At 40.2% G+C, this 26498-nt stretch overlaps 1 long non-coding RNA gene across 2 annotated transcripts in view; it reads left to right on the top strand.

Moving 5' to 3' along the window:
- Positions 1-7378, top strand: part of LOC137182695 (uncharacterized) — a 118796-nt gene extending 111418 nt beyond the window's left edge. Inside the window, exon 5 of one of the 2 annotated variants that reach the window (XR_010928359.1) lies at positions 342-7378. This is a non-coding gene — a long non-coding RNA (uncharacterized lncRNA). The remainder of the gene's footprint in view (positions 1-341) is intronic. The other variant, XR_010928360.1, reaches the window with a different exon arrangement.
- The last annotated feature ends 19120 nt before the right edge of the window (positions 7379-26498 follow it).

Here is a 26498-nt window from a genome sequence, read left to right as displayed (position 1 = left end):
CTTTCTTTTGCCTCCTCCTTGGCTTGATGTTTCCTCCATGTCCTTTCTGTCTCTGTCCATGTCTCTTCTGTTTTGTGGTACCCATTCCTCTTTTCCTTCTTTGTTGGTTGCCATGTCTCAGTTTCTCCATTCCTTTCTCTGCAGTCCTGTCCCCTTTTTTTTTTTTTGCCACTCGCTCTTATTTCCGCACAATTTCCATCTCATTCTTTGTCGCTCTGCTCTGTCACTGATCTAAACTATGCCCCCTTTTTTCCAAATGTCACAATACTGTATCTTTTCTTCCCTTTTTCTTTAGAGTAACTTCTTTTTCTGTCCCCCTTTCTGCTGTATTTTTTTCACAGGTGTCTGTAAGGCGGGGATTTACATTTTCTCAGGACAGGCAGCCCGTGGAGAGAGGCCTGCTGGCAGATCAAAGGCTCCGGCTGTAAAACGATCTGAAAGAGTCCGGCATTAGCATCCATCAGGGTACCTTGAAAGCTCCCTGGTCAGCCGAGAGGGAAGCTGAGGGCCCCCCAAAGTGAAAGCCCAGTCTGGAGAGGGGTGATGGAGGGGTGGAGGGAAGGTAGAATGGGGGTGGAGAGAGAGAGAGAGAGAGAGCGAGCGAGACAGAGAGAGAGGTGGAGGGATGAATAACAGGCTACTCAGCTAAAGACATGAAGGAAATATTTCCACGAGGGAGGAAAATTCCCATAACAAGCTGCAAATGTTTTTATTCATCTATTGGATTCAGCTCCCCCCATCTCTTCCTTTAGCTCTTCCTCTCTCTTTCTTCCTCTTTCTTTCCGGTTTCTTCTTTACAGCATTGAGGCTGTAAGAGGAGAACATCTCCATCTGTGCACCATCTCCACTCAGCTCACCAGACGCAGACTTTTACTACTCCACCCTGCAGTCTACTCACAGGGTCATGTCTGGTCGGGGATGGGAAGTGGAGTGAAGGAAGAAGGAATGGAGGGAGGGATAGAGAAACCTGGATTGACTTCTTTTTACATCAGAATTGAAAGTTGGAGAGAAGTAGTGATGGCAGCAGTGTGGGGGCTGTGTCTGTGTGTTCCTTCTTCTATGCAATAAGTATGATTCATAGTCTTGAAATGGATAGGTACCTAACATGTGCGATAGGGATCAAGATTAGACCTGCATTCCTGGTGTGTTCCAGTGCGTCAGCATTTGTGTCTTTTTCAATAACAACAGTAAGTCCACATTTGTCACATAAATCTAAAAAATGTTCACTGCCAATGCAATGTGTCTTTAATGTAATAAGGCAGAAAGTAAAGGTGTGGAGATCGGGTAGTCAACGGACATGTAACACATCTGACTTTCATATAGTAAGCTGGAGCTCACATACCGCCATCGACGTGCAAAAAATAATGCTTAAATATTTTATATAGACAGCATTAAAAAAGAGACATTGAACGTTGTGGAAATCATACATCAATGTTATGCAACTTTTTGAATCTCCATTCTTTGTGAAGAATGAAAATGCAACATTTTCTTGTTCTCTATGCATGAGACTTTAATGTAAACTCTACGAAAATAAAAAAAAATCCAAAAGTTATCATTTTTAGATTAAGTCGTTTAGACAACAATGGCAATATCTTTACATACTACTACTACTACTACTTTATGAAACTATTGTGGCCTACAGGTGCGCTGGTTACCTTCATGTGTGTTAGGGTTAGAGACATTAGAGACATTTGACTTTATCCACACAGACCTTTAATTGTCTTGTTATTTTAAATGCGTATATACTTAACTCTCAGAGAGAAACGACAGCCCACAATCAGCCTTATCATAGTTTCACATTTTTTGAAAGTTGATTGTAGTAGTATGAGATATGATCCCTATAAACAGTATGTTAAGAACTTTAGATTAATTGCATAGGTCACTGGATCCTAGAGGAGCATTGCTCTACATACAGACTGATTTGACGAAAACGAAGAATTTTCACCCCCTCGAGTAATAATTCAAGTGATGTGATCCACAGATTTACACAAACCTCATACAACATATCAGTGTATATGTACATATTTACATTAACATAGTAAAAGTGTTGAAGCATTCTCACAAAGATCCACACACATACTACTAATGGACGTAATGTACTTCCCACACAGGATCACCCAAACACACACACACACACACACACACACTCCAGTTGTGCGTCCGTCACTGTGCAGCTTGCTGACATGTGTGGAGCCTCCTGCGTGCGGGGCCAGGGCTGCATGCCACTGTCTCGGCTCAGTAATGGATGTCCCGTTTGTTGCACACACTCAGACACACAGACAGACAGACAGACAGACAGACAGACAGACAGTGGCGGGGCTCAGCTCGGCCGTCCTGTCCACCCGAAGATGAGTTCCTCCTCTGTTTAGGGAAAAGGATGTGATCTCACTTGTTAAAAATCCAACCTATGTCGCTTGCCACTCATGACTTAATCCAGGCTTCTCCTTTGTGCAGAGAGCCCTCCCCTTCCCCTATTCTCCTCTTACTTTCTTTTGCTCTCTTTCTTTCTCCTCCTATCTCCTATCTATCCAAATATCTATCTATCTCTCCTATCTATCTAAATATGTCTATCTGTTTGTCTGTCTGTCTAATCTAACTTTTACTTTATTTACTATGAATGATGAAAGCCTATGAATGTAGACTCTTGTATTACTGTGCTGTTGTCATGTTATAGGATTTACTGGTAGTAGGTAAATATGTCGCTTGGTGTCACCTCACTTATACAGAACACGTGCGTACTGGCCTTTCATGCAATCAAACACAATTCCATTACCAGGAACAACATATGCAAGTGTGCATGAGCACAAACAACACAGATTCAAAAACATGCCAGACAAGCAAAAGTCTGAACTTAAACCGGCAAACATGTCTATTAAATGTTCATTTTGCTCCAGTAAAAGCGTGCAAATTATGTGCTTTCTGCGTAAATGTGTGTGCTTCAATGTAATACTGTCATGATCACTAGCAGAATTTCTACTTTGTGCTAGTTTGATCGTCACCTCGGGCATTCAAACTTTGTCAAAACTGAGTGAGTTGAATCAGATTGCAGAGTGTTTTAACTTTTCCTCAGTATTCATGGTATCAGTTTTTCTTTACATAGATTATATGGTGATGGCCCATGTGGGCTTGCCCATGGACCAGGTGCAGCCCTGTTGAAATTAGAAACATTGCAGTCTACTGAATGCAGCTCCCAGTTGATTGTTGCATTGTTGATTTGTTATAACATCAAACCAATCACTTCCTCTTCCACTTCCTGATAAAACCCACCAGCAATTCAATATAGATCAGACAGATAGACAACATATTTGTGAAGATGCAGATAAAGAGGGGTTAGGTAGAATTTAACAACACGCTGTGCTGTACAAAGGCGATATGCAGCCATTGTGAAAGTTTTAACAAAGAGACATCACATGCGTCTTTCCCTGCTTTCATCACCTTCAAGAGTAGCCTTCCAATTGCTCTTGCTGTAGATTTGTCTACAACGGCCACTACAGTGTTGGAGAGCAATGACAACTCCAGCAAAGAGGAGAACACAGGTATATATACGCTACCTGTTGTGGACAGTGAGCACACAGCAGCAGAGGAGATGGTGGACGGCTCGGCGCTGGGAACATTCTGTGTACGTGTTTCAGTGTGTGTCTGGCAGTGTGCGTATGCGTGTGTAAGCACATGCTCATATATGTTCAAACACAATAAATAGCTATAATCTCCTTGCAACTTTAACTAACAGATTGTGCATCTGTTACTGTTTTTTAAGCCACTTTATGTGGAACGTTTGTCTCCAGTGCAACATGTCGGTCCAGCTTTCTATTGCACAAACACTTTATAGTCTACATATGTACATCCAGTGAAACCTCTTTCAGTAGTGTCATGATGCTTCTCATTTGGCTGTGCTATATATGGCTGCGTCAGAATGACAGTGGTAATGAGAGCTGAACATATGGGCTTTTTCTGAAGAACTAATACAATGGGCTGTTGAGAAGCACAGTTGTACAGTGTCTTTCATGGTCTAACTGTACAGACGTATAGAACTAGGCAACAGCTTGTTGAGGTTTTTGTTTTTAGTTTATTCTTTTGTCTGGCCGAGCTGTGTGTCCTTATGTTTGTGCGTGCATGTGCATATATGTGTTCGTTCATGCTTTCCCTGTGTGTTCAACATTTTCATGATACTGCACTCCTGTCGTCATCCTGGCCAGTGATCCTCATCTCCTTCCAGCAGGTCCTGCAGTCCTCACTTCATACACTGTCTTGCTTGTCAGGGTTTGCCAGGGCAGCTGTCCGCATGCAGCAAGTGATTGTGGCACCTCATAACTGAAGCTACAGGGAGAGAACGAGAAAGAGGAACTTGATATACTTCTTGCCAACAAAGGCTGTTGGACTGAATTGGCTGAGTGATTTTTTGCTGTTTGAAACTTCTCAAACCACTTTGTTTCATTTTCAAACATCAAACATCTTCCTGTTAATTTGCAGCTCTTTTGTTTTTTCAATTTGTCTACCTGCATAATACTTCTTGCGGTTGCAGGCTGGGGCCTATCCCAGCATGCATTGGGCAGAAGACATAAAGACACAGCGGATGAGTCGTCAGCTTAATAATAACTAAAGATATGCACAAAAAATTGTCTTCCTTTCTCTCGCACGCGCACCCATGTCCACTCATGTCCTCCAACCGAGCTCCTTCCCTTTCTCTTCCCTCTGATATGAGCTATGACTGTAGAGTACGCTGCTTGCAAAATGCCTCCTATGGGGACAGAGACGGAAAGGAAGGTTCCTCAAGGCTGCTGTCCAGGAGAGCAGGATGTGAGGAAGGAAAAAAAGAGAGTGGAAGAAATACTGAGAGGAGATGTAGTCTTATTATCTATGTTTCTAGGTTTATATCTCACTTTTTTATGCAACACCCCTCTTCAAATTAATACTAATCTCAGCAGGGTGTCACTTAAGGTAGTCAAAACATGGTCTCTTATTTCCTTAATAAGACATTTCATTACAGAGCATCTAGAGGTGCACAGATCCACTAGAGGCTGTAGGGAGTCATGGCAGCCTGCAGGATCAAAGAGAACAAGATGAGATGCGAGATAAGATAGATCCTGGACAGGTGGCATGAGGGACAGTAAGTAAGAGATATGGAAATAATGAAGCCTCACCTTCCCACACAAGTGGACCTGCTGAAACGTGAAAGGATCACACCTAACACATTTATTACACTCTGCATTTGCATAACCTGGGGATATACTGACATTTCCAACATTCATGTAAAAAGCCCAGGGGACAAACTGTCAGGAGGTTCACTGAGAGCTAACTGCAGAGGAAGTTTCAACCACACCGAAATGACCTGAGAAACTGGACCAACCTGCCGTTGGAAAGTGGAGTAGCGTTAGCATGTCTGGAAATGTGTTCCAGCTTCCAATACCCTCTGGGTGATCATATATATTAACATAAGCATTGCAATGTTTATTAGACTCACATCAGAGTTACAGTACTGACAGGATATGTTTCAAACGATAAGGTCTGGTATTTGGAAGGATAACCCGTTGTAAAGGAATCTAAGCATGTCAAAATTTGCAATGATCATAAAATTTAATTTCCTGCTGTAATCACAACAATCTGTGAGCATACTACCTAATACTGATGTAACATGAAGACCTCCCTCAGCAATATATACTAATGGCTTTTAGTAATTAGTATAATAAGAAATTTCCTTTTGAGGCCAGTCAAACCTTTGCTAAAAGTAGTAAATTAAAGGAGTTGCAGTAGAGCACAAAATCTACAATCTACAAGACCTCCTTGGGTAAACTTTATCCCTGTAGAATGTTTCTTAAAGACTTTACATCATACTATCATTTTTTCTACAAATAAGGATAATCTTCCCCTGTTATATTCCTATTGACATTCTTTATAGATGATAAGCTTTGTCACCTGTGTGACATTTTGCTGGAAACTCTGTGGGGACTCAGATTTTTAGTATCAGTTGTGTGAGCAGTGTTGACCACACAACGTGCCCTCATCAGCATACACACATTCAGTTGAGGAATGTCTCACAATCAACCTTATCAGGTGTTTTGTCTGAGGGGCATCCGAAGAGGGCTTGGCGTTACGAGTGATAGGTCTTTTGGAATACACACCTCTCTCCTTTTTCCTTATACACCCCCCTCTCATCCTGTATCATTCCCCCCTTCCCTTTTGCTCTTCTATCTGGCACTCTCTCTTCCCTTTTCCCCACATCCAATCCACATCCATCCCTTTATTTAAGCACCTTTTTTCCCTTTTCTTGAAGTTAATTGGGGGAGTAATGACCTAAGTAACCCCCTAGCCTTTCAAGAGTTCAGGAATAGCATTTAAACATTTTTGATGGTACTTTGATAGGTACAAGGCCTTTCTTCTTTGAGAAACTCTCCATAGCCAAGCCCTCCTCTGCGCAGGAAGGACGTTGTTACCTTGTTCCCAGGCCTACCTCCTGCAGCACCCGTACCCCTGACCCGTAACATCCAATTGATTTATCCTTGATTGTTAGGAGGCCTCTGGAGCTGTGTCTCGATTGGCTCCATATGAGAACAGTGCCGAGAGGTCATCTATAACAATCATTTTCAGTGGCTCATTATTCCCAGGCCAAACAACCCAAAGACCCAATTTCCTACCGCACTGTTCATAAAAGTGACAGATGGCCAAAACCTGGAAAAGCTTTCCTATAATCGTTAGCCCACTGAAGTGCTACATACAATGCTCTTTAGTATAGTGGAGGTTGGACTCTGTTCCCTCTCTCTCTCGCTCTCTCTCACCCACTCCTTCCACCTTCTCTATCCTGTTCATTTTTTCCAAGGTGAAGAATGTGAAGGAGGAGAATGCAGTGTGTTTAATAGCTTTAGGCCATATTCCACCCAGTTCAGTTTTCCTCCTCTTCATATGGCCCACAATGTGGATACAGCACACAAATATTTGCCAGGTAGTTTGTCTCTCTCTAAAGGCTCACTCTACCTTAACGTGGGGCAGCACTTTAAGTCACATGGACAGACAGAGGCCAAGACAAGGTCTCCTTTCATCCCACAGACCTGCCACTCTCTGGTATTCAGGGTCATCTAGTCACTTTAGCAAGTCTGCACCCCTCCATGGCTGCCTGTGAGGGTCTTTTCTTGCTGGGGAAGTGCCTGTGTGATAAATGTGTGGCTTGGAACAACAGCTGAGACTAAGACTTGGCTCAGCGTTCCCACTGCCTGTTTCAGACACAAGTGTGGTTTCCTCATATCTTGGCTCTTTGTCATGAATGACCTCTTTCATTTTTCCCCACCTCCAATAATAACCAAACTCCTCCACTCAGCATTTAAGAAAAAAAAAATCCTTCCACTTTTCTCCAAGGAGTTTTTTTTTCTCATATTTGTTTCCACTTCTGTCTTTTTGGCAGAATGAAATGCTAGGTCATTGCTGTAACTGTATCCACTGCGTGGTGGCTTGCAGGATTGTGTGGGGCAGTGGGTGGGTACATGGGTGGTTTAAAAGATGTTCAAAACATACATTGTCTTGCCAGTGAGGTTTTTCATTCACCAAAAAACAATTTCTTACTCCCACTTTCTTTTTGGATTGTGTATGTGGGCTTGTTTTCTCATGTATTTTTCTGGCCACTGGGCTTAAAAATGTCACAAAAATGCATACATGTTACAAAACTGTCACCTCCTACATATCTTTGGTCTGCCAATCCTTGTGCAATTTCTAAATCTTTTATGTTAAATAAATCATCCACCCAAGTCCAGTCTGCTCACTTGAGCCACTTGCAGATTTTACATTTGTCAGTCCATTCATCCTTGTGTCACTTCAACCACCAATTCATCTTATAAAAATAGGGGGCCTAACCCCCATCTCCCTCAACCATCTTTCATCCTGGTTTTGTGGCCCTCCCATATGTGCCTCTAATCTCTCCCCTGTGTCTCTGAAATGTCAGTGCAGAGGAGCGAGCATGTACTTGCTCGCTATGGATTTCCCATGGAATGCGCCATTTTCAGTTCACCCTGCGTACGTTGCCTGTTTTGATAGGCGGTGATTATGGAGTATTTATTTTCCTACTGGGTGTGGGAACCCAACCTGTTGGTACACTACCATTGTGAGGTGGGTAGCAGTTTCTTCTGAAGCTGTGACTCACACACATGTTGACACACACACACACACACACACACACACACACACACACACACATACACGTACCCACACAAACACAAACACACTCTGTCAATTAGATTAGATCAGATTAGATTCAGGCCCACAACAAAAGCCATATCAAGGTGTTTTTTGTTTTTTGTTGGTTTTTTTGAGAATGGATGGATATAAAAAGGAAGTGGACCATCAGAAAATGCAAAACCTTTCTCTGTGTAACTGGAAAGGGATAAAATTTCAAAGTGAATGCAGGACACAATTCTTAACTTACAATACTTAACTGACTTATAAAGGAATGGATAGAATTTGGGTTTCAGGTCTTGTTTTCTCACGGTTGTTCCTGAGTTTCATGATGATGACGTCTTATTTTTATATGCAGGTTCTGCTTGCATATAAAAAAGACACGCACATATCCATGAGTGTGCATGTGAGTTCGTGCATGTACATACATGAGGGAGTAAGGGTTTGCGTGCCTTTTCCTGTTTGTTTGTGTTTGAGAGAAGAGAGCCCTCACAAGTCAAAGAGGTTAAGCCCCAACTATCTGACTCGTTGGTGAATGGTGGAGGTCTGGGATTGGGGCTTAGTGGAGGAGGGGTCAAAAAGATGGAGAGAGTGAATGATGGAGGGAGGGAGAGAGGGAGGCCCCTGCAAGACAATTCCCCTGGCGTTGGGTCATTCACAGACACAGGAAATGCTTGACCTCACACCCTGAGAAATGTCCACAGCAGCCCACTTGTGTTAAAGGTGTAATTGGGCATAATTAGGAGCTGGCAGAGAGAGAAAAGGAGACGGACTTGCGTGCCCCACATGCCTTCTTTCCCCATGCCTGCCTCCGTCTGGCAGCCTGCGACACACCGGAGCCAAGCTCTCACTGCACAGATTTACAGCAAATACCATCTCTAAACAAGCAAGGGAAACTTCACAACAACAAGGATCCTTTCAGCTCAGCTGCTTATTTTCAGGCTATTGCAGGAAAGGTCTTACTTGCAGGCCTTTTTTGAAATCTTTGCTCTCTGTGTTTTATAATCGAGAGGGTCACTGCACATGTCTGAATTGGATCACCACGCTTTAAACAGAAAAGAAAATCATCCATGAGATGGTTTTTGACACGGACATGTGAAACATGTTTGAGATAAAGAAATCTAAACCAGCACAGTAGATATTAGCTCTGCGTTCTGACCCTTCACCTTGACATCAACTTCAATTCCTCCTTTGTCCCGGCCTACAGTTCACACGAGGAGCAACCTCAGGTGGTGTGGCAGTACTGAGCTCAGAATGCATTTCCACAGCAATTCTCTGCACATCATCCCCCCGGGCCCCATTTCTTGTTGTTGTTGATGTTCCTCTTGTTCCTCTTTTCGTCTTTTTCCTCTTCCCTTTACTCTCAATCACATGCTTAATCTTATTCTCCTGTGTAGAACATGGATGTAAAGCACCGACGTCTGACATGAACTCACCAAATAGCCAGCTGCTTCCTCTCAGAGCTGAGACAGGAATGCACTTTCGTTTGGGCCCTTCATTCATAAGAAATAAACCATCGACCCGCATGCTGGGGTTTTAGTGAGAGTAAGGGCTGTCAGCCATTGATGTGATAGGGGGGTTGGATCGGGGAAGGTTGGTGGGTGGGTGGGAGAAGGCTTGGGAAAGGGAACATAATGTATGGAGCATGGTGCAGATCTCGCTGCAGAAACAGGCTAATGAGACAAGTTGTAACTAATCAAATCAAACTCAGTTTGGTTATTTATTGGCTTTCCGTTCAAGGACTAATGCTGGGTTCATCTGTGTTAGAAGGGAGACGAGGGATTCAAATGAGGAAAAGTAAAATTTGGATGGTAGGAATAAGTGGAGACAACAAAAGGAGGGCACAAAAATACACAGAAGGCAGATATAGAACTGGTGAGTGGTAAGTTTCTCCAGAAAACCATCGAGAAATCAACTGAAGGAGGGAGAAGACCTGGAAATGTAAGATAGCTGGCAGTGCTGGGAGCAGGAATGAACTGGGGGGAGCAGGGGGTTTGCAGAGAAGTCAGTGATCACTCAGGAGGTCTGGAACTCTGACCTCTGACCCCATAGCGGAGCGGATGCCACCATGGTGAAAATGTGAGAGGTGAGGTATGTGAGCCCCCCGAGCTCTGGCGGAAACCATTTCCCCCATGATGAATGGGATGTTAGCATTGACACAAATTGGCCCATAATAATGACACAAGGCCGCTAAGCACACAGACACAGAGTGACAGAGTGGGAATTACAGAATGAAAGGCAAAGCAGACAGAAAGAGAAGGAGAAGAAGAGGAGAGGAGAGGGAGAGAAAGAAAGAAAGAGAAGAGATGAAAAAAAAAGTCTTGCAGGAAAGAATTACCTTACCCAGTGGGACAGACAGAGAGGGGGGGAGAGTTAGATTTATGAGGGTATCTTTGGTGTTTTCACTCCACTCTCCTGAACGGTGGGATTGCAGAAAAGCCTGGAGTTCAGAGGGCCCCTGACACACACACACACACACACACACACACAGACAGGCAGACTGAGAGGCTGATAGAGACACACACACACAGTCTGTGGGATTCTCAACTTTGAATTGTTATCGCATGCATCCTCTGTTGTATCCTCCTTTCTCTTCCTCACCCTTTTCCTCTCCTCTCCTCTCCTCTCCTCTTCGAATCCGACAAAGTGTTTACATCACATCCAGGCGCCACATACAGTATACATCCTGCTAAAAATAGCTGCTGACTTCCCATGCTGAATCAGAAGAAAACTGTGGCATCCCTTTTTATAGCTTCAGCATGACACAGCATGTTGATGCATGCTTCTTTTTTTTCTCCCCTCTCTCTACCAAAACAAGGCATCCCTCTGTCTTTTAGGAAACACATGTATTAGATTAGGCATGTTGGGAAGCAAGGGTCACACTCCTGTCAGTAATTGAAATGCGATTATGTATGAGCTAACATGATTACAGGGGTGAGGGGCTGAAGGAGGGGGGTGATTGAAAGGTGAATGCCAGCCTGTGATGTGCGGCTGCTCCCTTATTCCACAGTAGACATTCCAGAGGTAATGGAACATGAATGAGTCTGCCGCCTTCATGCCGACAGGGAATGACCAAAAGCTGAGTTTATGTGTATTCCCAGTTCCCAAGGTAGAAAACTTTGTATCATATAGTATGTTTACATGCACTCCAGAAAGAGAAAAATGTTCAGCTGTGTTGCTTTCAGTTTTAGTCGGATTTTGGATGGAATTATCTTAAAAACAAGGATGTATCGCTACATGTAATTATCTCTCCTTTCATCCTGCTGCGCTGCTGTCACAGCTATTCTCTCTCTGTCTGAAATCTTTTGTCGTGCACATGCATACTTGCTGCAAGATGATTAAAAACCCAGTTACGCGTATACATGCCTAAGAAATCTGTGTTCTCCAGGAGAAATCTAACTTGGTAGGTCGGGTTACTCTAATCCCCTATCCTAATTACAAAAACCAAGTTTCTCGTTTATATGTCTTTTAGAAAATCAACTGACTGGGTACAGTCAACTGCAAACTGGTTATTTAAGTGCATGTAAACACAGATTACTCACATACTGTGGAATAACATGACTTCCCGCAAACATAGGTCTTCGTAGGTCCACTCCGTAACAGATACCCAACCCAGGACTTTTAGAAGTAGGGGTCTCGGTCCGGCCATAAATTAATTTTGGAGCAGTTTGATTGTAGTGGGAATGTGATCCGACCAAGATCTGAGCCAACCACTGGGCGCACTCTGCAAGTTTGAGCTAAACAGCACCCGTAGCCAGGTGCGTTTTGCATACTGGGATGAATCGTCCAACCTGGACCATCAATAAAGCACAATGATGCATTCTTGATATTTGGGCAGATCGGACATTTTTTAGGACCGTCTTAATGTGTTTACATTCTCGCTCCCTTCCCAGATACATCTGACCAATGAGAGGAGAGAACATTCTCGTATGGCTTTCAGTGATGCATTTTCTGTGTGAAAAGACATCAAACCAAGGGGGGAACACAACAAAGTTACAAACTTATCCAATTATTTGGACCAGAAGTGGATATTCAGACCGAAAACAATCCTGCTCTAAAAAATGCAACATGCTGTGTTGGTGGGGCAGAGTTTCTTCAGGTACCAGTGAGATATGAAATACAATCCAAGTGTAAGCATCCATGAGTTTGAAGGTTTATCAGATGAAACAAGGAAGGATTTTACTACTCTGGAAAGCTATTATGCCAGCAATCATTTATCTTTCATCACAAGGATTGTGAGGTAAACAGTAGAAAAAAACTTTTACCTTACTAAGTAATCTAAGTAAACTACCAGAATGTGTACTTGCATGTATTTGATTGGCCAGTGCAGTGCCTTGCCAAAGTTGAAGGCCAAACCCCTGCAGTCCCATTAAATTGAATAACGGGGTGTGTTTTTACACACAGTGCTGTTGTCTGTCTGAATGTAGTTTAATTGAGGTAGTATAATTTCTATAATTTATACATATAGGGTCCTTAAATGCAACCATTTTTGGAGATCCTCCTTCAGAGTAAAAGTTAGGGTGGTAGAGCTGCGAGTCAGAAGAGGGCAGCTAGAGCAGTAGCAGTAATTCACCGTAAAAGGTATCAGTCGATCAAAAAAAGAGAAGAAGACGACCACAAGATATTTAAACTGTGCACGTTTCAAAACATACAAAAAAGTAGCTTTGCAAATGTCTTATATGGTAGCAAATGCATTCAACATGTTGCTAGCCCTTAAGGATACACACAACGCATTTTGGTGGGAAAAGTTGAATGTAAACAAAGCCATGTTTACATGGCTACAAGGAACAGAAAAAAAACAGGTTTAACATGAAGTATGCCTGTGAGCCTATCAAATCAATAAGGCCTGATTACTGGTAAAAGCATGCCTGTGTTACTCTTAGTTGAAGGGAGGAGAGTGGCATTTAGGACTACCCAGACACTCATACATACCAGAGATGAAATAGAAGAACTTCACCTTATTGACACAGACTGGTCAAAGGCAGAATTAGATTTTGAGAAATGTCTTGACTGAATCTAATTCAGTGAGCTGAAATACAATGTCTATATTGTTTTTGTTAGCATCTTTATTTAGTTTTGTTTTTAGAGATGAATCAGTTTGGAGAAATCTTGAAATTAACTTTCCTGGGAAGTTTCAACTCACCTAACCAGTACATTAAAGGTACAATATGTAAGAATTGGCCATCTGATCCAAACAAATAGGGGGGCAGCATATCAACCCCCCCCCCCCCACACACACACACACACACACACACACACACTCACACACACACGCCACCCCACCACCATTGTCACTCACTGAATATAGTGTAAAGCTTACTGTTTACAGTGAACCTGTGCTATGGTGTTGTCAAAAGACCAAAATTCTACAGAGACATTAGAGACAGCAGTATATTACAAACGAGCTGTACAGATCAGAAAGCTGTTGCACCATGGAGATAAGTTACAACATAACTCTAAGTAACAATTAAATATTTACACAATGCTCCTAGGGTACATGTTAATCATAAAATGTCACAGAACTCACTCATGATAAAACTGCAGTTTTTCTGCAACACAGCATCACTTTTTCATTAATTGCTGCCATTTTACAACACAATAATCCAGTAGAGACCTAATTTACTTACTTACTTACTACGAAGTGCTACGATGCCAAATGGCTCATGCCAGCTTACACATAGCTGGTGCAACCCAGTGCAGTTCATCGGATCAGCTGACATGACCAGCTGATGTCTCACCCGGCCAGCGTCTGCAGCAGCAGCCGGCTGCTCCGTCATCGGTGCAACTTTCCAAATAGGCGTTATTTTGATAAACTGACACAATATAGGAAGTCTACATGGTTACTTTCTCACCTGAAAAAATATTACAACTTAATAAAGTGACATATTAACAGTCCTACAGCGAAAATTACAACAGCAGTCAGCCTTGCTCCACCATTGTGCTACAGCGCTACTTCTTCTTCCTCTCATGTTGGACTGAAGGCAGACTGGACGCCACAGTGACTTACTATTGCCAAAGTGGTATTACAAGACAGTACAGGCCGGATGGGTCAGAGCTAGCTGGTTAGCATGCTAACTTCAGTAGATATCTCTGCAACACAACACATAGACATGTTAGACATAACATCAAAACTGTTATTTCTTCACATTCTGTTGATAATTTAAGTTAATTTGGGAATGTTTTAAACTAAAATTCTGGCCAAATCTTACACATTATACCTTGAATGTTTATATTATATTATTTATATTTATATTATTAATCTTCACAAACACAGCTTGATTCTCATTGATAAACCTGTCCCATAGTTACATTAACAGACAATGTGCAGACTGAGACTGATATGACCTCAAACCTGACAAGTGTCTTGATGAAGTGTTGTTAAGACTGAACTACCGCATTTTTACCACAGTGTGATAGACGGGGAGTCTGTGCCCTTTGCTTGCATATAGACATGTTTATATGCATTCACATACAAGAGCAATTAAAAGGCACTTCAATGTTTTTTTTACAGTTGTGCAGCATAAGAGTTTTAACACACTCCACATTAGGTTACATTGCTCTAGATGTTGCACAAAGTGCACGTTTGCTCATATCCGGCGCTGTCAGGCAGCACCTCCAGCAGGCGTTTGTAGCAGGTTTCTCTAATGGGTATGAACAAATGTCACACTTCTAAGCCTAGAGAGAGCAAATCTGCAGAGGCTCTAAAGATATTCTGATAAGAATAAACTCATCACAGGCTGACACACAACAAACAGGTGCAACCAACAAACACAGGAACTGGTCGTTTCTAATTTACCTCAAAGCGGGTTCACCTCCTCCAGCTGTCATCAGTGCTCTGTGTTTTGATTAGTCAATGCCAGGGTGTCGAGTTATAGTAGTTCACTCTTCTAGCTCAGTGTCAGTTGCAGTAGTGGAATCCCCTCAGTGATAAAGTGCCCAATATTTCAATGTTGCTGACTTTTAAATAATTTCAAAATCTGTAAAAAAAAATAATTAAATAAATAAATTGTTGTGACAGCCAAAGAAGAATTAATTATTGGTGTTTCCTTTTTTCTGATTAGTTTACATTTTCGTAATCTTTAAGATCAATCAAGAATAGTTTAATCTCAGAAGCCTTAGTGGCTCTAAACTAAAATTAAGATATGTGCTTAATTTGAGTCGTTTTTACTCCAATGCTGTGCCAGGATGTGCCTGTGCTACCCAAAGAGGCAGCTAGAACACCCAAAAATCAGATGCTAAATGAATTTTTAGTTATAGCGTTACTGAAACGTTTTGTTTGAAACTTAGGCTATTATGGACTAATTAAAAAAATTGTTCATTTTAAAATAAATTCTAAATCATTTTTGTCAAAATACAACATCCACTGTCATGCACAGCCTGCCTACCAATCAAATTTTTAAGTTGATAAATACGCAAGTAGCCATTGACCTGTGACCCTAGAGAGCATCACAGGAGACTAGCAGTGAAAATAGTTAACAATGCAATATCTGCAGTTAATGTTAGAATGTACTCTAGCTGCTGGTTTATCAAAATGAAAGAGAGCTCGCTGTTTAACTTCTTCAAAAAACCTTGCATTGATGACCAGCCGGACAAAAGGCCTACAACAGCTGCGGAGGATGTTTCTCCATTACCCTCCCCCTTAACAAGTGCAACTCCTTCAGCACTGCCTGCAGCGACAGAATCAGGGGATGCAGATATGGCTAACTACAGGTCTCTAAGCATGAGATGAACCTACATGCCAGCCCAAACAGCCTGCTTTCCCAGTCACCCAAACAGTCAGGAACAGGAGTTTTTCAGCTAAATGGTATGACCAGTACTGTTGACTAGAGTATAACATTAAAGTAGACGCTGTATTTTGTCAACCTTACCGCCACTTTAACATTGACGTCAAGGAGGACAGATTTAGCAAAGCAGGACTGAGAGTCTGGGGGCATCTTGGTCAGTTTTGTATAAAACACGAAGCTAGTAAAGCCCATGCTGCTGCTGTGGCCAGACACAAAGGTTTCATGGACATTACAAAAAGCTGGAAAAGGTAACATCATGCATCAGGTCACAAAAGACAAACAGGAGCAATTTGCTGACTTAATTGAAAGAAAACTTTCTTGAATTGTTTGAACTGAGTTGTGCATATGACCCTGAGATTAAAAAAAGCACCTTGACGAGCTTCCAAGTAATGTAAAAAGGATGAATCCTGACATTCAAAATGACCTCCTTGAACGACTTCCAGGAAGATGGCGGCGATAATAGGAGCATAATTAACGAACTCTCTCAAGTAGTTTAAAATAAACCCACAAAATACATTTAACTCAACAGACAAAAGTAAGATATTAGTGGGGAAAACAAACAAAGAAGCCAAAAAAACAATAAAAAAGCAAGACAAAGTTGAAGAACAACCTGTAATGGAAGAAATCTCTGAACACAATGCTAGCGAACATGAGGAAGACGCAACAGGGAAAATGGACTGACAAGACCACACAGAGACACTGAGAGTTGGGCTTGCTACTATCAACAAGGCAATAAAAAAGCTCAAAAAGAGTTTTGACACGAGCTAACCACACTTAAAGACGAACTGAAGAGAGAGATGAAGGAAGAAATCACTAATCTCCGACAAGAGATAGACCTTAAGCTCACAGAGAACAACTACAGACACAAAAGGTGAGCATCGCCAAATTCCAGTCACACATAGCAGAATTGGAGGGGTGGAAGTACACTGTTGGTGATGTTGGGTCAGAAATGTCAGATGCAAGAAAAAATAGTGTCAGATGCACTATCAAACACCGAACTTGAGTTGCCTGAAGGATCTAATCTTCAGATCCAACAAGGCCACAGAGCAATCGCCCAAAAACTGAGCCTGAATTCTGCTTCCATATCAATTGTGGTCAACTTAATACAGTTTGAGACAAAAGAAATTATTTTGAAGAAAGCGTGGCAGAAGAAGATACATGTAGGGGGCAAACAAATCCTCTTTGCTCATGATTACCCTGCCGAGATTGTCCGGAAACAAAGGACATACGTGGGCATCAAAAAGTGCTGAAGGAAAAAGGAATCTGTTTTCAGACACCACTCGCAAAAATACAGATGCATTGGAACAACGTATTGAAAACATATGAAAGTGCCAGGGAAGCCGCATGGGACATGATGGAAAGAGATCACATAGTGGACGTACCAGGTGGGGACACCAAACCTGCAGCCGAGGGGAGGATGCGAGGAGTGTCGGAGTGGCAGGAAATAAAGGGGAAAGAATTCAGACAGGATACAGCGCACCAAGCAAAAGAAAAGCTACAAGACTATCGGTGGAGATCTTAAAAATGTTTTGCTTAAGGAAAGAGGTGACACCGTGGATCAGGGAAAATACACCAAAATAACTTGATTAGATAGAAGAGAAGGGATGATGAAAAGATTTAAACAGGCAGACAACAGGCAGGCAACAAAGAATATTTGTTAAGCATTGAAAGGAACTTTTTCCACATACTGGATTAAAATGACTGATACAGAAAAATCGATCCACAGTGGAAATACTAGAAATCTTTTAGACTTCTTTAGTTTATGTAATACATTAAGAACTGACTGAGAGAGGTCAAATTATTTAAGTTTGACATGTCTAGACATTGTGGAACCCCACAAGTTGGGTGTAGTTCTAGGTCTAGGGAGGGGCCCTCTTTAGAAATGAGGATCTACCCTACACCCACTAACGGGGATTTGGGGAGGAATGAACAATTACCCCATATTTTGAAGTCCTATATATTTTTGGTTCGTGTTGAGTTAATAACTGTTCATGATTATTTAGTTCAGAACTCCTCAGGAACACATTTTCAAAACATACCGATGACTAACAATGTCAAGGTAATGTTGCTGAATGTGAATGGTGTAAACACACCAATGAAGAGAGAAAGGATTTTGACAAAATTGAAAAAGGAAAAATCACAATTCATATTCCTACAAGAAAGCTATTTATCACAGTTTGAACATGGAAAACTAAAAAGGTATGGCTACAGGAATTTATATTACAGTTCACATAAAGAGGGACACAGAAGAGGAGTTGTAATGTTAATATCAAACACAGCCCAATTTGATTATGAAAAGGAATTCAAAGATAAAGAAGGAAGGTATATTATAGTAAATGGAAGATTAGAAAATGATCCAATAACACTGATAAATGTATGTGCACCCCCAGAAAGCGATACATAGTTTTTCAAGTCCCTTTTTGATGTCATAGCTGTAGAAACAGAGGTAATCTTCATTTGTGGGGGAGATCTAAATGTTATGAATCACAGTATGGATACAGCAAGTCTCAAAAGAACCAAAATGCAGTTTACAAGATTCATAAATATGTCATCAGAAAAGATGGAGATGATAGATATATGGATAAACCTACATCCTTTGGAAAAAGATTTTACACATTATTCAGCGGCTCATAAAGTCAATTCAAGGATAGAGTATTTTTTATGAATGTAGTTGTAGCCACAGAGTGAAGGAATGTAAGACTGGAGGGGCAGATGTGTCGGATCATAATCCACTCTATTTAAAAATATGCCTGAACAACAGAAATCGACATACAGTATGGATACTTAATGTGGAAATATTGAATAATGAACAAAGTAAGGAGAAGGTAAAAACAGAAATAAAAAGATACATAGATGAAAATAACAACGGAGCAGAGGACCCGACAATATTTTGGGATGCCATGAAGGTGGTCATTAGGGGAAAATTGATAGCTGAAATTACACATGCAAAAAGTGTTAAATTAGAGCCATACAGAAAATATACTGAAAGAATAAGGGAATTGGAGTAGGATTATCAAATTACAAATGATCCAAAGATATATCAATAAATCAAGGTCTTGAAAGCAAAGATAAATGACATACTACTACTACTACTACTACTACATACTAAGTTTATGAAACGGTACTACTATGAAACAGGCTGGAAAACCACTAAACTGTTACCAAAACATATACATAAACAACAAGTACTCAGTAATATACATAAAATCATAGACCCTCACGCAAGTGAGTTAACATATATATCAGAGGATATAGATAAAATCTTTCAGAGCTACTACAAGGAAGTATATACGCAACCCGCATCAGCACATGAAAAGGAAATGAGAGTATTTCTAAATTCATTGGATTTGCCATCAATTGGCTATCTATAAAATGATATACTAACAGCCAAAGGAGGTGAAAGATGCAATAAATACACTAGAAACGAATAGATCTCCAGGTAGAGATGGATACCCCGCAAAGTGGTATAAGATGTTCAGGGATGAGCTAGTATCACTACTCCTAGCCTCTTTTAATTAGACATTTCTAAATAATAAAATACCACCATCATGGACTGAAGCAATGATTTCAGTCATCCCAAAACAAGGAAGGGATAAGGAGCACTGTGGGAATTATAGACCAATTTCAATACTTAATGTAGGCTATAAAATATATACAAAAAATTATTCATCAAACAGGATAATATCAGAACCCTACACACTGTAGATCAAGCACAAAAAACTTCTCTATTAGTAAGCATTGATGCAGAAAAAGTATTCCACTGGAAATTCCTATATAAAGTGTTAGAATGATTCAGATTTAGAAGTAAATAAATATAAAGCATAAAGACACTATATCAACAGCCTCCTGCTAGAATTAAAATAAATGGAAACCTGACAGACAAAATTAGTTTACAGAAATCAACTAGGCAACGATGTTGTCTATCAACCACCCTATTTGCTCTTTTCATAGAACCTTTGGCACAAGCAGTTTGTCAAAGCGAAGAACTTAAGAGAGTCATGGTAAACAACATCGAACATTAAGTAGGACTCTTTGCTGATGATGTCATAGCTTTCGTTGAACAACCGAATAAATCACTTCCTGTACTGATGAAGCTTCTTGAAACATATGGACACCTTTCTAAATAAAAAAATGATATTTCAAAAACACAGATACTAACATTTAACTCTACTTCATCAAAAGTGATTCAAGAATCATTTAATTTTAATTGAATTCTAAACAAAATTAAATATCTGAGGGTTATCATCACTAAAGGACTATATAAATTATACAAAGCATACTATAACAACATAAATTAAGAGATACAAAAAGACATTGAAAAATGGTCTACTACTAGATTTTAACTTGAGAACTAGAGATCATCAAAATTAATGTGCTACTTAGGCCTCTTTATTTATTCCAGTCCCTACCTATAGGGGTCCTTCAAACCATTTGTGACCCGGGACAGGATGATATCAAGTTTTTTTTGGAGAGGCAAAAATCCTAGAGTTATGTATGAAACTCTCCAGCTACCAAAAGATGGAGGGAGTATGGGTGTCCCAAAACTGAAAGAAAACTTTTATGCTGCCCAGTTAAGATATATTGTATGTTGGTGCAAACCAGATTACACAGCAAAGTGGAAGAAATGGAAAAAGAGTTTAGAGAATATCCAATCTAGAACATTACTTGAGATAAAGAATCATACAAGAAAATTTAAAATCATATGGACTCAATTACATTGTTTACTCTGGAATTATGGTTCAGAATATTAAAAAAAATACAGGATAAAGAAAGATAGAAATTTGCTAAAATGGGTAGCATTTGATAAAGGATTCAAACAGTGGGTAACCAAGGGAGCACAGCATAGTGAACTTTGGAGAAGGACGGGGAGCTGGAGAGTTTCCAGAATACAAAAGATATATATGATTTGGGAAAGCATGAATTCTATAGGAACCTACAACGAGGGGACTAGTATAAGGAGGAAATCAAAATAGACCCCTCCATGGAAGTGAGTGGTGTGATCCAAATTATAATCAGTTCATACAGAGAAACAAAAATTAGAATTATATCTACACTATATCAAAAACTTATGACAAATAAACTACTTTTATAAAAGACAAATTGGAATCAGAGTTCAACATAAAAATTTCAGATGATGATTAACAAAACATGTGGAAAATACACAAAACATTCACCAATTCATGAATATGGAGGGAATTCTCTTGAAAAAATTGATGTTTTTTTTTTATTGCACCTAAAGTCAAGAGTAAATATTTAAACATAAATCTACCATGCTGGAGAGAATGTGGAGTATTAGATGCAGATCGCTCACATACATTTTGGAAATGCTGCAATATATTTGCAAAATGCCATACAAAACTTTGCAAAAGATACTAGGATATGTTATCCCTATGAGCTATATTGTACTCTATCTGTGTAATTTTACTGAAGAAAATGTACAAATAAGGGATAGATATCTGTTCAAAATACTGTTAATAGCTAGTAAAAAAGCTATCACAAGGAAATGGGGTAAAGTGGATCCCCTTACCCAGAATAAAACTGAGAGATAGAATGGGAGAGATGGAGAAACTGACACATCGCTTGAGACTACAAGAAGCACAGCTGGAAGAAAAGTGGGAGAAATTGATATTATTTAGGACCCAAAACAGCCGACAGAAGAACTGCAGAAATGACAACTGATTTAGTTGATGAAACTGTGAGAATAGATGGACTACTAAAAATGTAACTCCAAACAAAAAACAAAAACAAAACAAAAACTTTTTTTGTATTGTTTTGTTTCTAGGTTTGTTTGTTTGTTTGTTTGCATGTTTATCTGTTGGTTTCATATGTTATATATAAAAAAACTAAAGTGGAAAATAATGACCTACTTGAAACTGCAGCATTGCTTCTCCTCCAAAAAATCTAAGTGGAATTGCATGCGCCGACTGACACCTATTATGCAATTTTAGCTGACGAATACAAAGACCTCTCGAAGAAGGAACTAATTGCTGTCTGTGTGAGGTATGCATAATGGCAATCTGAGAGACAGAGTTGTCGGATTTGTTGCATGACAGGTTATGACATTGTCTGGCATCGCTAACAAAATTTTGGAAGTACTGGAACCACTGCAGCTGGTTCCTGAATTGTGTGTGTTTTTCAGAATTTACGGGGCGTCAGTCAAGTGTTTGTACATTGCCACTTGCACATTTGCTTGAATCTCGCGCTTTTGACATCTTCAAAAGTACCGTGGCCACTTTTTTTGAAGTAAAACAACCACGCTCACAGGTAGACTAAATAGCCTCTTGTTGCTGGTGTTTGAAAGGGAACTTACAGAGACTTTGGAGTCTAATGAGCCTATTTTGTTTTATTTGTTAAGCCTATATAAAGAGTGATTGCACTGTGACGTTTAAAATAACAAAGGATGGACTGTACAACGACTAAAGCACTTTTTATACTGTGTTATGGCTATGTTGTAGGCAAGCTTATATGGAGAGTAATGGATGGTTATATTTTTGGGGAGGTTCACGTCAGTCTAGCCTACTCTGTGTTGTGGAGAAAATTAGATGTGGCACACCCAGATTTTCTGATGCACACCCACAGTCTTTTTTCTGGTTACGCTAGTGAGTTACTCACCAAATGCATTCTCTTCCCTTTTAGAAGTGGGGATTTCCTTTTCAAATCAACAGGAACCAGATTTTTCTTGCGTTCAAATAAAAACAACAGTTTTTTTCTTGTGTGTCTGTAATTTTTCAGATGATCAATTAGTGCCCGATGAGTCATTCTGGTATTTGTCTGCCGTGTCCGAAAGCATTTGCTTTATTTGGATGGCATCCAATGTAAATATATAAAGACATTTGAGTGTTTGGGTCTTCTGCCCACACAAATTTTATCCCTCTGTTGTTGTGTCTGAGATAGAGGAAACAATCACACCAGTCTCCATTGTTGACATGAAAGCTTTCAGACTGCTGATCGCCTTTCCTTACAAAATTAAGTTTTTTTGTTTGTTTTGATTTCACTAGTTGGTTGGTCTGAGTGTCTCAGTTCCTTGTTTGTTCAGTAGATACAATTGGCTATAATTTAAATTAATTCATACATTGATAAATAAATACAAAATATCAATTTGAATGGCATACAGACAAATCTATCAATAAATTAACATAATTTTAATAAAAACGAGTAAAACATTGTAATCTAACTGTGATCAAAATTACTATATAAAATTAAATTAAATGTCTATTTATTTCCAAAGTCATTTATGTCAGAATTCACTCATTTCTTCATTATTTTTTCTCTGCACATAGTGTTGATTATTTAGCTCTTGCAGCAGTTGGTCATCTTGACACTCAAATTTTATTTTAAACAGTGGAACTTGAAGCCTTAGTTATGTAAAATTCATTTCAGCAAGTCACCAAGAACAACAGTGTTAAACACAAGCCGTCTGTTGTAACTAACACAGTTTCATTATTGTTAGTTTCATTATTGCAAAGGAACATTTCAGCATTTATTTTGAATACATTTCTTTGTTATGAGTTCATTCTGTTTGATATTTTGATATAGTTATTTAGAGTGTAGTTTTATTTTGTTGTTTCTTTAATTCATATCTGTTGCTCTCACACTGAGCTGAGTGGTTACATGTGATTTATTATTTTTGTATTTACTATCTCATTTAATCTCAGTAATGACAGGCTGTATTCAGCTTCACATGGAACAGAAGTATAAAATTCTTCATTTATGTTGATCCTAGACATGCAATTACATGAATGACCACTTGTCAGACAGGCTGAAGTTACACTGAGATGTGTTTTGGTTTGTTGGACTACTTTTCTTTAACTGTTTCTGTATCATCAATATTTATTGATTATGGATTATGTAGAACTAATAAATGTGCCCTGTGATTGAGCATGAAACCTAAACATTATTATATGAATAATTATAATAATTATGTTATTTTCACAAGACTTCATTGGGTTTAAGTAACTAATGAGCAGAATTTTATTTTTGTGGTTGAATAGGTTGCAGCTAAGCATGAATAACATTCTTGGTTAATATAAGATGCACCTGGCACAAGTAAATCCTATTGAACATGATACTGTAACTAGAGATTTTAAACTGTTCATACAATCAAAAATGTGCCCTTTACTGTAGTAAAGGAGATTAAAATGACCAGTATTTTGGCAATGCCTCTGTTTAGGAATAGCAGGGAGTAAAATAGAAAGTACGAGTCATTCTTTACGCAACAAGGCTCGCTTTGTGAAGTGAAACATATTCAAAGCCTCTATTTACTGTAGATGATTTACCATCACATTTTGGCCAACCAGCCTTTACCAGGGCATCAAAGCGTGGCTCTCTGGCCAAGGCAAGTAGGTCAACAAGCATCTAAATCCATCTAAATAAACTCGTTTGAATGCATGCACACAGAGCTCTACCTTGTTTGTTTGCAGAATGTTTTTTGTGCCTTTAATATTTATTTATTTAAAAAAAAAGAAATTGCAATTTGTATGACGTTTGAATTTTGGTTTCAGTTGGAGCTCTTGTCCCAGGCTTACCAAAGCATTGCATAAAAATTGCTTAATAATAACTACACATTGGAAAATTCACATTCGACATGACACAATCGGTTCTAAATAGTGTCATGTCATTTTTCCGCAATATTTTGTCAACATCATAAAGTCCTACAGCTGCTTCTCCTAGAACTCCCCAGCAAGGCCTCTCAGTGCGAAATCAAGTCATTGGTACCCCACCTACCAGTTGTCCAGCGTTATCATGGGATGTACATTAGATATAGATACTCTGACCCCTATCACTGACTGTAGACTGCAGATTACTGGAGGTGGGCCTCTTTCCTGCTCCCATTTATCTTTCTTTCACCTCCCTATACCCCCCCACACCACCCCCCACCGCCCCCTCCCTCTTTCTCCCTCTGTAATGTCTCAGCTGTTCCCTGCAGGCAGGGCTCTCTGACTGAGTGCCTGCTCTGTTATGGGTTCATTGGGCTGGTATGCGGCAGGAATCTTTGGATCAAGGTAATTTCACACTGTTCAACTTTTTCCCAGGCTGTTAAGCTTCCCTTTACCTTTGTGCCACTCAGAGAGTGAGATAGGGAGCGACACATGTAGACGTTAAACACACACAGTGGCTCAGGGCTGACGCCACCAGCAGAGCCGAGGGAAAGACTTGAAAGATATGGCCTATAAATTACAGTCCAACACCTCAGTTTCCTAAAAGGATCAGATTATTGCAGCCTGATTCAGAGTGGTGGGGAGGATGGTGCACATTCATGTGTGGTGCTGTAATGAAGCTACACGTCTGCCAGGGGAGCCACTATGGTGGGCCCCCCTCATTTGTCTCTATCACTGATCACTAAGAAGATCAGATGTGTGTGTGTCTGTGTGTGGGTGGTTGCATGTTTTTTCCTGCTTGTCTATTTCACTGTGTATCTTTTTTTTTTTTGTTTTCTTTTTTTTAAATGTCTGATCAGGTGTTTCTGCTTTCTGTCGCTACATCTGCATCAGTATCTTCTCTTCCCCCTGACACGTGTGTGATTTCTTTATTAAGCTCTTCACCCCAAAGCAGAGTTTTCAGTGTTATTATTAGTGACAGCAGATAGGTGAGCATCTGATGCACTTGCAGCAGGAGAGAAGCCCTCTATAATTGTCGGGGTAATCTTGTTCTCATCTCTACTCGCTCTAACACCCCATGTGCCATCTGTTACCATCTGCAGGAGATATAGGGGGAATAAGGGCAACAGTAGCACCACTTTGTGCATGCATGTGTGCATGTGAGGGCTGACATGTGCTCAGGTGTTCACTGTGTTTGGGGTTTGGGGGTTTATTTTTAATGTCTCAGTTTATTTTGGTAACTTTATGGTTAACCTTTTTGATGTTTGCATATCTCTCCGTCTGTTTGACAGACTCAGTGTAAATAGGCAGCTTTTCTTATGTTCATTATTGGGAGCGGTATGTGAATCATAGATTAAACAAGATTTGTATGAATGCTTCGACTTATTGGGTTATTCTGTGAAAACTGCCTCCGGCTCAATCACTCTGCATGTGACGCATGTTGCAGTTATGTTTCTCATACCATGCTGTATCCCTCCTGATGGGTGTACTGGCCATATTTTAAGAAGTTGTGCGTGTGTTGAAATTAGTTGATTTTCTGATTGGTGCCATCATTCTCATGCCTGTAAACTTTATTGATAAGCCCAGACATGAGATCTCTTTGACCTCAAGTTCAGTGTGTTTTAGTCTGAGCTTGTTGTGATCGCAGGTGGAAGTCTTCAGTATGTTGATCCTCCCAAAGCGCCAACAGCCACAATTTTCAAACAATCTTGAGAGGTTTCTTTTGTGCAAAAATGTAGTTATTGCCTTGACGTACATTACCTCTCCCTAAAAGTCCTTGCGTTCTGCACCAAGGACTCCGCTGGATTAACAATGCCTTTGTTCTTGGTGTGCGTAGTGAAAGAAGGGAGAGTAATAGGCTGGAACTGTGGTGTGGTATCAGCAAGCAGCTGTTGCATGAGTGACAAAGTCAAGGGCTAGTGATATGAACATGGGAAAATCCTGGAGGAGCTGGAGGGGA

This window comes from Thunnus thynnus, chromosome 5 (assembly GCF_963924715.1).
Source record: "Thunnus thynnus chromosome 5, fThuThy2.1, whole genome shotgun sequence".
Taxonomy (NCBI): domain Eukaryota; kingdom Metazoa; phylum Chordata; class Actinopteri; order Scombriformes; family Scombridae; genus Thunnus; species Thunnus thynnus.
The sequence above is the reverse complement of the archived record's forward strand: the minus strand, read 5'-3'. Positions and strand labels throughout refer to the sequence as shown.